Below are 12,954 nucleotides of genomic sequence, written 5' to 3' on the forward strand. Positions count from 1 at the left end.
AGCACTGGGCAGCCACAGAGCCTACAAAATGCTGGATATTAATCTGTAAAGGCCCAGAAAACAAATCAAGGGACAAGGTTCTGCCATTATGTAAAACCTTACTAGCTCTGCATCTGGACTATGCACGAAGTTCTGGTCACCACGTTTCAGAAAAGTCAGAATATGGAAAACATAGAACATAATAGGAGAAGGATGACAAAATGATGAGGGGAATTATCATCATTATATTTGTTAAAGGTTTACTATGTGTCAAGCACTGTTCTAAGTGATGGGGTAAACATAACAATCAGATTGGACACAGTCCCTGTCCCACAAGGGGATAAAGCTACCATGAGGGAAGACCGTAAAGATTAGGAGCCTTCAGTGTGAATGGCAAAGGCTGAAAAGGAATATGGTGAATTTACAAAGGCATGAAAGGAGTGGACAGGGCATATACAGAGCTGTTGTTTAGTAAATCCCATAAAACAAAGTCTATGGAATAGTCATTGAAACTTGGAGGTAGTAGGTTCAAACAAACAAAAAGAAAAGATTTTGGGGCAAGGGGAGGTGGTGGTGCCACCCACTTGCAAGTCCATAGCCAGGCAACTGGTGGGCACAAGCAGCTAAGCCTGGAAGCTGGATCGCGTTACCTTGTTTGGGAGGTATCCATCCCAGCTCCCTGGCACTACCACCCCCTTGCCTTGGGGACTGCCCTCCCCTACTCCATTTCCCCCCCAAGGCCTAGCACCTAACTCCTTCCTCCCAGGACCCATCAAGCACCATGGTGCACCCCAAGACCAGAGCAAGAGGCTGGGGTTAACTAGCAAAGGGGCCCCAGATTGTGTTCTCTGCTTTGCTGGGCCGGGGCCCAGTTAATTAAACACGTATTTAATAAAAGCATACAGGGATTATCGCCAACTGGCATTTAGTTATGGTTTTGGGTAGGATGTGGGCTTTTAAGAGGTGATAAAAGCATGCAGTGCTTAGAACAGTGCTTGGGACATAGTAAGCACTTAAATACCATCATCATCATCGTGCACTAATGATCCTTCTAAAAGAGAAATGAATGTTATACAGTATTTTTGATTAGGAGGCTAAATATCCTTTGATGAAAATAAAATTGATGCATTGCTGATCTAATTCGAGCGCTGGACCTCCTACAGGTTTTTTTTGATGTTTTCTGGTAATCCAATGGCACACACAGACTGTGAGCCCCATTTGGGGAATGGACTGTGGTCCAACCTGATTACCTTGTACACTTCTAGACTGCAAACTCGTTGCGGGCAGGAAACAAGTCTACCAGCTCTGTTATATTTGTGGCCTAGTGGACAGAGCACAGGCTTGGGAGTCAGAAGGACCCAGGTTTCAATCTCAGCTCTGCCACTTGTCTGTTGTGTGACCTTGGACAAGTCACTTAGCTTCCTATGTCTCAGTTCCCTCATCTGTAAAATGAGGATTAAGACTGTGGGCCCCATGAGAGACATGGACTGTGTCCAACCTGATTAGCTTGTTTCTACTCCAGTGCTTAGTACAGTGCCTGGCACAGAGTAAGCGCATAACAAATACCATAAAAAAAGAGTTTAGCACTCAATAAACAAGACTGATTGACTGAATTCCACAGGAGATGGTCTTAAAAGAATATAGTCATTTCATTTACTCAGCTCTTTGGGTGCTGCTTAGTGAGAGACTTATCCACTGTAACTACCATTATAATTTAACCTAGCGATGTCTACAAACACAGTCTTCCCCAGATTTGTCTGTGGGTATAGACAAGGTTTTCAAGGAAGTGGCGAACTTGTCATGTTTAGATCATCTAAAAACAATCAGCAATGTCTTGAAAAACCCGCACAAATAGAGATTGGGTAAAGGTCAAAGAGCTATCTGATTTTTTTTATGGTATTTATTAAGCGCTTATTATGGGCCAGGCACTGTACTAAGTGCTGGGGTAGATACGAGCTAAGCAAATTGGACACAGTCCCTGTCCCACATAGGGCTCAGAGTATTAATCCCCATTTTACAGATGGGGTAACTGAGGCACAGAGATTTGAAGTGATTTGCCCAAAGTCACACAGCAAACAAGTGGCGGAGTCAGGATTAGAACCGGGTCCTTCTGACTCCCAGGCCCATGCTCTAGCCACTAGGCCATGCTGCTTCCTAATTAAAGATTAAATTCTCAATTAAGATTAAAGATCTTTCATTTTATGCTCTATGAAATAAACTAAGTTTAGAAAATTATACTACAAATGTGAAGAACATTTTTCACTATTTTCCCACTATTCTTTTCTATTTTTATGAGATTGAGATGTGCCAGAAATATTCAAACCAATGTCAGACAAAAACTGATAGAGAATATTCTTTCAAATATTCACATCTCTGCACTTCATAAGGAGTTCACAGTATTAAAGCAAGAATGACATTTGATTTTCAGAATCGGGATGCTGCTTTTAAAATTTTAAGGTATACAGAAGAACTGTCTGGCAAAACCTCTGTTGAGAAAATGTCCAGTTAATGAAATCAGGTTATATAGCCTACTAAGAAAAAATGACCAACTAATACTTCTCTCTAATCTGCAATTAATCCTGAACAACGCATGACCTGCCAGGCCTTTAGATTTATCAAAGCCAACCATTTTGACAATTTAATAGTTCTCTGTCTACATATGTTCAAGAACACTCAGTTCTGCCACAATGTGTGCTTTCACTACATATCTGGCTAGTGTCGTTATTCAGATACAGTGCACTGCAGTATCAGAAGAAATGTTTTTTGTGCATGTGCTCTGAATCAGAAAACCATATTCTATATATTCCAAGCAGTGTATGAAGGGCTGGGTTTGATGCAAGATAATCAGGACCCACATGGTGCTCTCATTCTAAGTGGTAGAGAACACAGGCAATGAATCTCCATTTTATAGATGATGGAACTGAGCCACAGAAATTAGGTGATTTGCCCAAGGTACCATAGCAGGTAACTGGCAGTCGGGATAAACCCAGGTCTTCTGACTCCCAGGCTCGTGCTGTTTCCACTGGGCCACACTGCTTCTCTAACAATAATAACTGCCCTAATCACGGGAAATATTTCCAATAAATTCAAGAAGAATATAGGTAAGAGGACAGTCAAAACCATCTACAGAAACACACATACACAAGTTCAGTAATGCAGATAACCTGGGAAATTTATTTGCAATTCTCCCTTCTTAGCTATCTAAACATTTAGATTTCTAAAAAGCCATGGTTTAATTTTTAGCAGTTCAAACAAGTGACCTTCCGTAAGCTTCACAACATTTTCATGAGTTAACTAGATGGAATAGAAGAGACATCTGGTTTCTCAATTACTGCTCTAATTAATGCTTTGTTTAATAAGCAGATAAGGATGTAGAAACCCATTAAATTTGATGAAAGTGAACTTGTCAATTTTTCAACTAATTCTTTCAAGCTTTCATAGAAGCTTTACAAGAATGTTAAAATTGCAGTTTTGCAATTTGTGTATTGGATATTCACATATGGATGGCTTTTAAATACTAAAGTTATGAAACTTGGAATCTTTAGATCCCAATATTTTTTTAATTAAGGTGGTCTGACAGTAAACTTGAATCAACACGCCTTTGTAGTAGAGTGGATATAAAGCTTGCTCTACTCATATTTTTAAGAGTGTAAATTCAAGAACATTGTGTTGGAAAGAGTAATCTGGAAACTATGACAAAATGGTGACTTTTACTGCACACTTACCCGCCTTAACAGGAGTCGTTACAATTTACACCCTGAGGATTGAACCAGTGTATATAACTCTCACTTTCTTTGGACATGATCTCATTATCTCCCATACAGCCAACTACCATCTAAATACTAAACATTTATAATCATTCTATCAAATAGTCTTTGTCAGAGAAGGCCTCTTAGAGGAGATAGGATTTTTGGAGGGTTTTGAATGTAGGGAGAGTGGTGGACTGTTGGATATGAAAAGGAAGGGAGTTCCAGTCCCAAAGGAGGAAGTGGGCAAGGGGTAGATAGTGAGAAAGATGAAATCTAGTTACAGATTATTATTATTATAAAGCCCTCGTATGCTCTAGCCACCTTCCCCTCTACATCACCCACGCACCTGGCTGGATATCATTTGAGCCCTATGATACTCACCTCAGCCCCACAGAACCTATGTTCCCATCCTTATACTCTACCGTTTCCGCTGCCTCTAATTTATCTAGATTGCAAACTCACTATGGGCAGGGAATATGTCTACCAACTCTGTTGTATTTTTCTCTCACTGTCTTAATCTCCAATTAGCAGGTGTGGTAACAGACGAACAAAGAAGTTAAGTGACTTGCCCAAGGTCATAGAGTAGGCAGGTAATGGAGCCGGAATTAGAACTCAGGTCCTTCCGACTTCCAGACCTGTGCTCTCATCCATGAAACAAATGATAGCCACACCACTATTTGGAGAAAGGTGAATTGAAGAATGACATATTTTTGCCTTCTGAAACGTACACTTTGAGGAAAGGGAAGGAAACATCTTGAAACCAAAGTCATTTGGGGCATGGGGAATAGATTATTTACACTCATTTTAGATACTTTGATTGCCTTTATGCCCAGGTGGATTTTTTTTTAACATCCATACATATCCCAATTTGCGCAGCTGCTAAAAATAAGATATTTATTTAATCCAAAATGAAACACACATTCTAGAATCGCTGTGCTTGAAATCAAAACGCTTAATGGAATGGCAGTGAGGATGATGAGAAAAGTAAAAATGTTGAAAATAGGCTAAAGATAGATGGAGTTTAGTGAGTAATGAAAATATTTAAAGATCAGGAAATAGCACCTTCAAAGAAAAGCGCGAAGATTTACAATTATTCTGCAAGTCTGGTGGAAAGAGGACGCGATTGGAAGTCAGGAGACCTAGGTTCTATTCCCAGCTCTGCCACTTGCCTGCTTGGTGGCCTTGGGCAAGTCACTTCATTTCTATATCTTTCAGTTTCCACATCTGTAAAATTAACTAATAAAATGAATCTGTAAGAGTAAATACTTAAATCATGAGCCCCATGGTGGCCAGGGACTGTGTCTCATCTGACTAGATTTTATCCGACGTACCTACCTCAGTGCTTAGCACAGTACTTGGCAAACAGCAAACACATAAATATCACAGTTCTTAGTTTTTACTGTCCATAGAGATCAGGTGCTTTTCCTTTTCTTCTCCCTTCAAGGAGGTGAAGCAGCTTTAAGCTGCAGCCAAGAGGGATCTGGATTAGATGTTAGGCAAGTGTTTATAAATAATTTACTCAAATATTTTTCATTTCCCTCCAACTGTGTGTCCAGGCAGAGTGAGAGAAGGTTGTGTGGGCATTGAGGGCCACACCTGTGCGGACTCTAGTCCCTGCTGATCGTGTCCCAGACCTCCGCACCAGACGCCATCCCAGTACCTGCCGCCACCCCATCGTGACTCTCAGGGCCCTCAGTGCTCCTCTGCCATGTTGCCATCCTGGGATCCTGTCTTGGCTCTTCTCTGTCACCAAGAAACCTACAATCTGACCTGCCCGGCCCCACCCCAGGAGGACAGAGAAGAGCAGCTGCAGCTTGGCACCATCTCCACAAAGTCTCGGGAAGCATGTCAGTGACGGCTGTAGCATTGACAGTAGCTGCGGTTGTGACTGGATTCTGGGATGCGAGGAGCCAAAAATTCTGCTCCTTTGCCCCAGTGCCCTACTGATCACTCTTTCTGTCTTCAAGTTGTCTTAGTGCTTTGTTTTCTTTATTTCTATGTGCCTGTCACCAGTCCCCTTCACCAGCCCCCCATGCCCCTTTTTAATTTTAGACTGTGAGCCCCCTGAGGGACAGGGACCATGCCTAATTCCAACTGTGTATCACAGGGAGTGAACTTTACCCACTGACAATTCATCAACAAACTTCCTTTCGGCAAAACTCTCTCAATATAAAAAATAAAAGTGGGGAAGGGGTGAGGTGGAATCGCAATTCAGATGCCTACGTGAGTCAGTTTAATTGTAAATATTTTTATGTTGGTCTCCCCCGGAGAAGTATAAACTCCTTGGTGGGCAGAAAACACATCCCTTAGCTATTCTGAACTTCTCAAGCACCTCACACATAAAATGAACTGCACCAAGTAGGCGGGTGGTAAATTCTGCGGCTACTGCTACTAACAAGCTTGCCACTGAAGCCTGAAATAGGTTACTAAGGGTTCAGGTGAAATTTATTTCCATGGCATCTTTGTGCCATTTATCCAGAACAAACTGGGCTCCTGAAACACCCCCTATGCCTATGTTTCTGTGATCTACAAATTCCCACTAGAATTTGGTGAGAGGGTAAAGTGATCAAAAATTAGAATTCAGGAAAAGTAGTCAGTGCATTCCACTTGTGTGGTCTGTATTAAAATAATCTTCCCAAAGAGAAGGAAAGAAGTGGACAGTTTCTTCCTGATTTTGAACTTTTTCCACATTTATTTATCGCGCTCAGATTATAGGCTCCTTGAGGGCAGAGAACATATGTTTTGTTTCTGTTGGACTCGCGCCCGAGTGCTTAGTTCAAAGCATTGCATTTAGCAGATGCTCAGTGAATACTCCTGATTGGTCTACTTTACTGCGCAGAACCTTTTGAACAAACTAATGCAAAATCATGTTCGGGTTACCATCTGCCACATACAATTTAAAAGTAACAGTTTCATGTAGTCAACAAAAAGCATCCTATAGAAAAACATCTGATTTATGAATGGAGATGTATAAAACCTAAAATAAGATTGTGTATCGAGCAATTATAAGCGGCTCTAAAGTTGCTCACTAGATACTACTGCAAAATGCATCTGCCAACACAGTGTAAAGATTTTATGAAATTACTTTCTGCGGGTATTATAAACTCCAATTTGACATAACTACTGTGGTGAATGCATTATGTAACACTCCCAATTGCCCCCAAGGAAAGGCAGCAGCAACTATACAATTCTGAGAGCTCTGTTGTATTACATAACTAAACACTGACTGGTACTTAAATCAGGCCTTTCACAGACTTCAGATTTTTTTCCTAAAAACCCATTCTTTGGGTATGTTCATGGGCATTTTTATAGCAAAAGAAATCGACTCAGAAGAGCGATACTCTGAGACGTGTTTATGTAGCTCATGAAGCCTTAAGGCTATTAGTTCAAGCTTATTCAGGCTGCCAGACCACAGTATTTCTGTCTTAACACAGCCACCATTTCTGTAAATACACTTTGACAGAGCAGATATTTTAGCACAAAGTAAAGCTGGAGAAAAGTGGCCTGCGTCCACCACAAAGTCTCTGTATGGGAAAAGCTCAAGTGGAAGTAGAAGAGCAGGCAGGAGGCAGGATGGCTGCCCTCTTCGCTTTGTTCCTCTTTCCCTCTCTTCCATTCCTGCTCAGCAGCCCCAAAAGCCTTTGTTAAGCAGGCACTGAGTGGTACATGGGGAAAAGAAGGAGACCTGGCAAATGACCCATTCACAGCACTGGTCAGAGTAGAATATAGAGGGGATAGAGGATGGGTAAGTGAAGCAAGCACACCTGGAATATGTGACAAGCGTCTTCAGGGTCACGAGTGTCAGTACAGGATTTTTTTGATTTCTAGGCCAAAAAAGCGGGAGGAAGAAGTTCTTCCTTGGATTCAATCGGTACGCTTGGTATAGACCATGATTCAGGTTAGTGATGAATGACTTCATCATTCTGTACATTAGTATTGCAAGTAGACTCCCAAAATTAACCGGTGTATGACTTCCTTTTATGACTTCCTTTTTTAACCAATCCACCTGCTCTCTACGAGGAATTTAAATGTTAAAATGAATAAAATCAGAAAGCATTTCTTATTGCTCAGTTGGCACAAAAAGCTTGTTAAAACAAGCCTCATTATGAATTCATTTATGTAACTGTTGTATCACTTCAGGTGTGAGGGGAAAATGTCCATGCCAAATACTGCCTATACGATAAGTACTTTTTGTTCTCACTGGATGTGAAAATTTGTAACATTTGAATTTTAGTCCTGGAGACTTCTTTGAGCTTCCGTCTGGGTTTCAATGCACACATATGATATTTAAATATACATTATGTGCACATATCTGTGTACATATACATACATATGTATATATGTATGTATATATATATGCGTATTTTCGCTAATACATATATGCAAAAACCAAATAAAATTTTTGCTTTTAAAACGGAATAGAAAAATCTCTATGCAAACATCCTGCAAAGCAAACATCCTTATTTCACTCTTGCTCCATTCCTCCTCTTTTTCAGGAAAGCAGGGTGACTTAATGGATAGAGCATGGGGCTTGGAGCCAGAAGGACCAGGATTCTAATTCTGGCTTTGCCACATGTCTGCTGTGTGACCTTGGATAAGAAACTTCACTTCTCTATGTCTTAGTTACCTCATCTGGAAAATGGGGATAAGAATGCGAGCCCCATGTGGGACAGGGACTGTGTGCAACCTGATTAATTTGTATTTACCCTGGTGCATAGAACAGTGCTTGGCACATATTAAGCACTTAACAAGTATCATTATTATTATTATTAGTTATTATTATTCAGAAACAAATTCACTATGGACAATCTAATGCATCCATAATAAATAACTCTTCTCTAATCTCCTCAGGAAGCAATTTAAAAGTGTTATTTTCTCCACATTTAATCTTAGAACTATAAGGAAAGTGTGAACAGTTTGACATGAAACAAGAAATATTGTAAAGTTCTCTCTGGAAAGATTCAACTGAAATCATCTACTTTGCCACACCTGCAGAGTAATTTCACCCAGGACAAAAATCCCTTAAAATAAATAAAGATAGAGTGTGTCTGCTGCCAATTTTTAGAAATATTTATACTAACTTCTCAAAGGAAAAATTGATATTGAGATATGCCAACTTGTAGTTTTTGTTCTATTTCTGGTCTGCTCAAAACAATGACTACTGCTTCGAATTTTGAGAGAATTTGAAGGCAAAAGCCTAATAAACAAGCACTAATTAAAAAAACACATTTGAAGAAATGCAAGGAACTACTTCATTTTCAAGCAAGTCAAAGGATCTTAGGATATTTAAATTTGCATTTGCAAATACTGTTTGGGATGCAACAATATTTAAGAAGCTTGAGAAACTATGACTTTCCACAGTGTGTCTGTTTATAGCTGAATTTTCTCTACAGAAAATCAACAAATGTATTAACAATTCATGAGCTTTCATTGTTCATTCCAAATACTAGGATGAAGAGATAACAATCAAAAAAATCTGAAGAAATATCCAAGGCGGGTCACTTTCTGAGTGCACACAAGACATCAAATAATATTCTTTTTCTTGCATATATTTGTCCCTAGGAGGAAAATTTTCTTTAGAATGATTTTTTTAGATGATGCACCCCAAAAAACTGATAGGGGAATATTTTTTCTTCATTATCAGTGAACTTTGAGTGAAAAATGGGATTGACAGATTTTCTTTCTGAGGTACTTTTGCGGGGCCAATAAAGTAGACATTTGTTGAATTTCAACATGTAGCTAGACAACAAAATAAACCTAGAAGCTGTAAGACCAATAATGTCATAACTCCCATCATTATTAATAATAGTACTTTGTATTTATGAAGCATTCCTCCTCTTGAGAGCTTATAGTATTTTCTCTGATTTGTTTTTTTTTTATTTTAATTCAGTTCTGGGGAAGTTCTTGATGGCCTCTATAATATAATGAATCAAAAACTTAAAATCACATGTGCCTTTGAAGATATGAAAAAGTATAGTTAGTCCTGAATAGCAGAACTCAAAAACAGAGAGCTCAATTCTCCCATTTGCAAAAGGCATATAAAGGCAGCATATTTGAAAAGCATCTGCAGGGCTTGTGTGGGAAGACTGGAGTAATGTAGAATGTACTAAAGGTTTCACTTGGCTTACAGTACATGTGCCCCATGAAATTGCTCAGAATTGAATGTACTCCCCTTATAAAACTGAAAGAATCACGCTCATAGATGTTCAGTTTGCCTCTAGGTGACTAATGACCCTCAAGCAAGACATTTATGATTGAACTGAATGAAACACCTCAAAAGAGTACGTAAGAGGATCTGAAAGCTAATTTTCTCACTGCGTAAAGTTGGAACTGGATTAAGACAGGCAATGTTTCGTTTACTCTCAATATCTCTCTGCCTCCTGCTGTGGGGGTCTAACAATTACATGTAGGATTACAGGCTAGCCCACCTCTGAACCTTGGTTTATCTCTGGTCAGAGTTGACAAGTGTATTTACTGACCCCTAGTCTTGTAATATCCCTGAATCTGGGCTAGGAATCTCTGCTCTTGTTTATTTTAAAAGAACCGGCTAAACACTAATGCTGAAGAGTATTTTATCACAGGACTCACAGAATGTACCAGCCGCTGGCTGCTTTTGCTCTGGTGAAGTAAAGCTGTAAGTGCAGAACTCCACCAAATACAGGGCTTGCCACTTAAGAAATAGTGATGTTTTCACAAAGTTTTTTCAGACCACACAAGGCTCAATGTCTCCGTCTCCAGCATAAGTTCCTTGTGGGCAGGGAGTGTGACTGCCAACTCTGTTGTATTGTACTTTCTCAAGTGCTTAGTTCAGTGCTCTGCACAGAGTAAGTGCTCAACAAAAACCACTGGCTGATTGATGTATTGTTGCTTTATCTAATCCTCTGTACCTGGATACAAAAAACATTTGAATTTTTAGGATACTTTGTAAATATATTACATGCGAGACAAAACAAAATTCATATTTTGAAACATTAAGGTTAAGGTGCATGCCACAAATGCCACCCTGTTCTCCCCCAGCTCTATTTGTCTTTGTTCTCTGCTAGGCTTCAGCCCTGCTGGTCTTTACTCTTGCTTGATGAATCCACTTGCTCAGCTCCATTCCCATTCTGATTATTGCTCACACAATACTGCTCCCCGCCCAAATGGAGTTTACTGTCTACAGGGAGGGGCTTCGTATCCCGCCCTGACTCCTGCATTAGCCTTCTCACTGACCTCCCTGCCTCTGGTCTACTCGCTTTAGGCCATACTTCACTCTGCTGCCAGGATCATTTTTCTGAGAAATCATTTAGTCCGTAGCTCCTGATTCCTCAAAAACCTCCAATGGCTATGTATCCACCTCTACATCATCTTACCATCAGCTTTAAGCCCCTCGATCAGATCTCTCCCTCCCTTAACCTAACTGATCCCCTCCTTCAACCCAATGCGCACATTTCACTCCTCCAACATCAACCTGCTCTCTGCTCTCTCCATTTTATCTATCCCGCAGACCGCCCCAGTACGTCTTCCCTCATTCCTGGAACTTCCTCACCCATTATACGAATAATCTTCTGCTCTCCCCACACTCCCTCACTTCTCTAACCCTCTGCATCGCCTCTGCACTTGCCTGTGTATCCCTTAAGAACTTTATTACCCCAAATCCACAATACTTACATATATATACTTATACTCTATTACTTCCCCTAACTGCAATTTATTTTAATGTCTATCTCTCCCCCTAGTCCATAAGCTCTCGGTGGGCAGGATCCTCTAGACTACAAACTCTTTGTGGGCAGGGAATGTGTCTTTTATACTGTTATATTGTACTCTCCCAAGAGTTTAGTACAGTACTCTGCCCACAGTAAGTGCTCAATAAATACAACTGATTCATTCTGTCTACCAAAATCTATTGTACTTCTCTACTCTCTTAAAAAAGAACTTGGCAAAGGGCACGTGTTCAATAAATATCATTGATACCACTGACTGATAAAAGCTCATCAGAATTCAGGGCATTAAAAATATCTTCCTAATATTTGTTTCCTGTGCTTTGGATTAAATCCATTTTATACTAAATAATATGCTCTATTACAAATTACATCAAAGAATTTGGTCTTTTACAAACTTACTCCTTGGTATGCTTCCACATTATTTTTAGAAAACTATTTTACTTTTTATTAAATAAGGAGACTACAGTCCAGAAATGCATTCTAACTTATAAACAAAATGCATTAAAACTTTGGGGTAAAATAAACCAAAGGCTTTGATCTCTGCCTTTATCTTAAAATTTTTCATTGCAGAAAGCATCTCACCTGGGGAAGAAAGAATATTATAGATTTTTATTGGATTAAGAGGCTCAATTTGACCCAAAATGGTGACATAATCTTTAAATCAGAAATTGACAAGAGAAAGTAGCTGCAGCAAATGGAAGAACACAGTAGGGAGTGCCAAAATCTGAGGAGGCTAGTTTACTGGTCCTAGGAGCAACATTAAAACAGCTTTACAAGTCCAATAACCAATGGAAAGATGTACAAGGTATTGGTCTCCTGCAGGCACCCTTCTTTCCCTAACACCCTTTCACTTCTTAAATGAAGCTCACACCTTTCACTTCTTAAATGGTACTTTATACAGTCCTCAGCAGCAGCTACAATGTGATGGAGATCACCCTCAATTAAGACAGCCACTGTTGGTGGTGGATAGGGAACTAAGAAGCAAATGTTTTCCAGGGATCATCCAAGACCTTATTTAACATCAGAAGTGCAGCAAATAGCCCAAGAAGCATGGATCATATCTCTCCTGTCCCCTGACATACACCTATGACAAATTTCTGGAGTGCCCAAAGTGGGCCAGTATATACTGGTTATGCCAGGATGGCACTGGATCACATCACAGATCCACATTGGCTTAGTGGATAGATCCCGGACCTGGGTGTCAGAAGGATGTGGATTATAATCCCAGCTCTGCCACATGTCTGCTGTGTGACCCTGAGCAAGTCACTTCACTTCTCTGGGCCTCGGTTACCTCATCTGTAAAATGGGAATAAAGAGTGTGAGCCCCACATGGGACAGGGACTGTGACCAACCTGACTGGCTTGCATCTATCCCATCACTTAGAACAGTGCTTGGCACATACTAAGCACTTTACAAGTACCATGATTATTACTATTATTACACTGCAGGTAAACCAGGGAACACCTGGGTCCCACTGTGCACTGCTGGGATGGAGTTACGGGCGGTGAAGGGCATTCCCTTGA

At 40.2% G+C, this 12,954-nt stretch overlaps 1 protein-coding gene across 1 annotated transcript in view; it reads right to left on the minus strand.

Annotated features, from left to right (window-relative positions):
- The window catches only part of MSH3 (mutS homolog 3), a 109,021-nt gene that overhangs the window by 72,800 nt on the left and 23,267 nt on the right, over positions 1 to 12,954 (minus strand). The window lies entirely within an intron of this gene.

This window comes from Ornithorhynchus anatinus, chromosome 1, assembly GCF_004115215.2.
Source record: "Ornithorhynchus anatinus isolate Pmale09 chromosome 1, mOrnAna1.pri.v4, whole genome shotgun sequence".
Lineage (NCBI taxonomy): Eukaryota > Metazoa > Chordata > Mammalia > Monotremata > Ornithorhynchidae > Ornithorhynchus > Ornithorhynchus anatinus.